The sequence below is a fragment of the Vicia villosa genome, linkage group LG5, assembly GCF_029867415.1.
Source record: "Vicia villosa cultivar HV-30 ecotype Madison, WI linkage group LG5, Vvil1.0, whole genome shotgun sequence".
In the NCBI taxonomy this organism is placed as follows: Eukaryota; Viridiplantae; Streptophyta; class Magnoliopsida; order Fabales; family Fabaceae; genus Vicia; species Vicia villosa.
Genome location: NC_081184.1, coordinates 139912787 through 139917849, shown reverse-complemented (window position 1 = coordinate 139917849; position 5063 = coordinate 139912787). Strand labels below are relative to the sequence as shown.

Below are 5063 nucleotides of genomic sequence, written 5' to 3'. Positions count from 1 at the left end.
AATTTTAAGCCTACTAAACACGCTCTTAATTTTAGAATTTGGATGTCATTTTTGCCTCAATTTAACAAGTGGGAAAAAAATTCTCACAATGTTATCCCGCACTTTTGCACTTTTGCTAGTCTTAACCCACACAATTGTTAGTTGATAAGAATGTTTTTGTTTGATTAAATTAACACTTGAACTAATTAATAAATATGAAATCACTACAAGAAAATAACAAATTAGCTACCAAATATTTGCTACTGCTATTGATTCAAGGTAGTTTCTGGCTACTTAGATGCGGTTCTACTTCAAATAAAACTTTCGTAGCAAAACTTAGCTGTTATTGTTGGAATCGACTATGACAACCAGCCTAAATAAATAAATAACAAAAACTTAAATGAGTTAGTGCTTCACTCGCCAGTAGTTTTATTTACTATTAAAAGTAACCTCGAAAATAAATTAAAAACAAAACCATAAAATCATTTTAGTAAAAATAAAATTAAAAATAAAAGTAAAAATAAAAGTTAGTATAATTTATTTCCATTATTTGTTTTCTTATTTGCTTTATCTCTCTCCTCGTTGTTTTGATCAGAAGCCACCGGCTCTACCTTGCAGTTCATCGAACCACCGTTTCAAAACCCAAAGAAAATCGCTTTCCCTCATAATCGATTTAGCAAAACTTATGAGTCTCGCTCTTGTTTCCTGACACCAACCATTTCTATCTAAATCGCTTTCCCTCATAATCGATTTAGCTTACTAGCTCTCGCTCTCTGATTCACACATCTCTCTGATCTCCCCTAATCCTTGTATTTTCTCTGATCTATACCACCACTCTTCAATATTTTTACTTATTCTAAAGAATCGATAGTGTGTCTAACACTATAATTGATTTGGATGTGATTTTTAGGGTTCTTGTTTTTACGGTGTCTCTAGAGGCAATCTCTATAATAGCAAGTGAAGCAATTTTGCCAATGATGGTGTGGGTGTGAAATCTCTAATTTATATATTTCTCAGTTTGTTTTCATTTGTTATATTGATCGATTTCCGTTCTTTAGTCTTTGACTGATAGAAACTATAAATTTTTAACGCAGAAAATGAGAGAATCATATATAGAAAAGGTTATTTACATGGAAGCATTGGAACTGATAAAAGGTAAATGAATCGATTTTATGTTGCAAGTTATTTCCAACATCATCGAGTCTATGTTTCATATAGGGTTGTAAATCACCTCTTCAATTTTGTGTTTGAACTTTGAACTATCTATTTTAACATTTCAGAGCATTGTGGAAGTTTTCATTCATGTGTCGACATCAATAGGTCAGAAAGTTATTGCAGGTCCATTGGTTTTTATGTTGCTTACAAATTATGCTAAGTTTGTATTGTATAACTATCTTTCATTACCTATATAGCCCTGACACTTCGTTGTAGTGTTCGACACAGCTGCAATGTTTCAGTATCAGAATCATTTTCAGTGTCCATGTTTTCTAAGTTACCACTACTCGGACTTATAACTGTGAATGCGGATTTCTTTGCTGACAGTTTGGAATTGGAGAGTATAGTAATCAGAGAAACTGTGATTCTTGAACCAGATTACACGGTTCCAGTTGAGTTTTTATCGTACTTCCTTGTATGAAAAGATTCATAAATGTCCTAAATTATTGATAATATAAAATTGTTCTATCAGGTAAAGCTGGTGGGTTGGCTTACACAGATAATCTCTATACATGTTGGTCTCCTTGGATTGCTTTTGTTGTTCCAGGTAATAATTAGAAGTTAGTGTAATTAAGAAAGCTGCAAACTTGCTTGATGATCCAAGTACCTTTTTTTAAAAGTGGCTAGAAGAATATTTTGATGGCTGACTTTTTATTGACTGCAACTATAATTTCCAAGTGCAGTGAATCTCGATCCATGGTAGAGCTTTGATTTAATTTGTTAACTGTAAGCTTGTAATCACCTATGGTTCTCAATGATGCTAGTTATAGTTTTGATATATATATATATATATATATATATATATATATATATATATATATATATATATATATATATATATATATATATATATATATATATATATATATATATATATATATGATTAAGTGTTTCAATCATGATTTTAATGTCTAATTTTTCTCTAGATATTATGAAGGAGATTTTTAGTTCTTGGCCTAACGTTTATAAGTTGCGCGACTCATCAAACACCAGCCCTTTATATTCTAATGCAGTTCAAGACCACTTGGATGTGGTAAATTCTACTTTGGATGTTGATGTCAGCTCCATGTTTATAGTTAGAAAAAATGGGAAAACTGTGCTACACAATGCTATTAGGTACAACGTTGATCGAACTGTGAAAACACTTATTGCTAGTGATACAGGAACTGTCTGTATTAGTTTTTGTGACAATTCAGAATTCAACTTGGTCTGGTTTATATTAACACCCAATTAGTTAAGTTTTACAACTTTTCAATGTCTCTAATTTACTCCTTGTATTGTTTTATGATTTTTAGTATATCTTTGTCTCTCTATAAATATGTTTCGTTGTAGGCTCATAACTTTTCAATGTCTCTAGTTCACTACAACAATTTGGCTGCAAGGTTTTCTTGTAGTGGTTGCAAGATTTGAATTCTCTACAATCATATCGTTGTCGATTCCGTTGATTGGTATTTAATGTAAATTAAGTTATTTTCTACTTTTATTTTTTGTGTGGAATTATAATGCTTCTTGATTCAGACCATTGACATTAGAGTAATGATTTTTGCTACATCACTGTTATGAGTATTTGTGGTATGCATCTTTTTTCTGCCAATGTATTAACATTTGAGGATCACTTTGAATGCTGTTTCTATTTTGACTATTGTTCCCCTATGCTAAATACATGATTGAATTATATACAACATATAGACCAAATCATGTTATCTACGTGCTAAATACAAGATTGAATATAATGTATAATTTTATTCAATGTGTTGTATGAGATGTATGATATGAAGCTTATTCATGTTGAGTTGCTTATTTATATTTTGACTTATATAGCAGGATATGTGGTTGCATGATTGTAAAGATTGTTGGAGTAGCTACTAAGTTAGCTGCAGGAGTATAGATGACAAGGTACACATGACTTTTTTCTTCTTTTGGTGCATGTAATTTTGAACTTTAGTTAAGTCATTGTTGAATTTGAAAGTTTGTTGGCAGTAACTGCTCATGCAATTGTCTCGTAGATACAATTTTGGACATAGCAAATTGTTTATGATGTATAAGTTTGAGCAAAAGCTACTTTTTGTTTGAATTCAAATATCAGATCTTATAGGTTGGGTTTTTTCCCTCTAGCTTGGAGACAAGTTTATTGCATAGTAGTATAAAGTTATAATATGCTATAACTTCACTTGGTAATATAGAGAAAAACAAACTTTTTGTCATGTCTTGAATTTGTACTTTCACATGGCCAAGCACAAGAATAATAATATGTATAGAGGGACTGTAATTGGAGAAATACTTAGTTAGCACTTTCTTTATTATGAGAAATATTTGTGGATAGTGTCATCTTTAGTTTTGAATATCCGAATGAAACTTCGGTAGTTTAACATCAGTTCTGTTGGAGCAGGGTAAATCAAGTTTCAAGATGAAACTGTTTCCTCTCATTGTATACAAAAATCAACAAATCATATCCATTAATATTTTTTGTATTTATTATGTAATTGATTGAAAAAGCTAAAATGGCCTATGATGCAGGCAATGTTTTGCACAATTATGATACAGGTGAATGTTCTTATTTGTTCTTATATTAAATATCAAATTAGTTTGCAATAGATTAGTGTATTGATTTGATGAACTGTATTGGGGATGAACAAGCTAGAACGAACTCTTGCACTTTTTTCAATAGGATCATTCATTATTCTTCATAATCTCAAACCTTTTTTAATCCTATATCTAGTTTTCCTAACTCATTAACTCAAAAGTCAAAGACTTGGGATGAAATTTCAAAACTCTAAAGGAGCCTATGATGGCTCCAATTATTTAATAGCTACTAGTTATGGTATAAAAATCATCTGAAAATGTAAAATTCGTTGGTGAAAATTACTTGCAAGGATGATGAAAACCTAACACCACCCTTAAGGAGTGTTTTTAATGAGTAAAAAAAGATAGTTATACTCATACCATGTCTTTGCAAAAGGTGCATAAAATGGAAGTGAAAAACTTGAAAGCTCATGTCATTTCACTTGGGAACATTACAATAGAACTTCTATATGGTTTTTGTCATGTAGGACCACTATATGGTTTTTGTCAAAGTTTATTGCATAATTACATTTGGCATGTTACAGAGTTCCGATTGAGTTGATAAATAAGTGCATACATGTAGGACCACTATATGGTTTTTGTCAAAGTTTATTGCATAATTAGTTGTCAAGTATCATATTGATATCTATCATGCAAACTTGTTGCAGGAACTTGATGAATATTTATCTGTCAGCACTTCAACATCCTTGATCATTGACAAGAGTTCTGATGGGGACTTTTTACGCATTGATTTCAATTTCAGGTCGAAGATTTTGATTTTGATTTAAATATGTATTGTGATGATTCATGAAATCGGCATGACCATGATTGACATGGCGAAAATTTTATTTCTCATATTTCATCCACCCTTTACCATCACAATGAAATCGCTTTGATTTTATCGCTTTTTCATCGTCTCCCCTCTTTTTTCCTTATCTTTTTGTTATGCTTTTGTGAAAAATTGATTATCTTTTGATTGTTATTAGCTTAGAATTTTATCAGAGTTCTGATCTTGAATCTGTATGTTTATGTACGTTTATGTGATGAATTTGTTATGGTGGATTTTGATTTTATGTTGAATATTTGATTTCCAGCCTTGAGCATGTTTGGCGGGTGATAGTGCTGCTTTTCACAGGACAGCTTCATTTGGAGATGATGTAGTGATTGTAGCGTGAGTTTAGCTATTACTTGGTCTTATTTATATTTTCCCATTAAATATGTTTTTTTTAATTTGATAATTGATATAGGTGGTGTGTGGAAAAACTTATTTGAGATTAGGTCATGATATAAGCACTTATGTAAGTGAT

The 5063-nt window shown here is 31.0% G+C and overlaps 1 long non-coding RNA gene across 1 annotated transcript; it reads left to right on the top strand.

Annotated features, from left to right (window-relative positions):
* The first annotated feature begins 681 nt into the window (after positions 1 to 681).
* On the top strand, positions 682 to 4114 carry LOC131607545 (uncharacterized). Its single transcript, XR_009285330.1, has 4 exons — positions 682 to 961; positions 1074 to 1134; positions 1667 to 1741; positions 3016 to 4114. It is a non-coding gene; the product is annotated as an uncharacterized LOC131607545 (long non-coding RNA).
* The last annotated feature ends 949 nt before the right edge of the window (positions 4115 to 5063 follow it).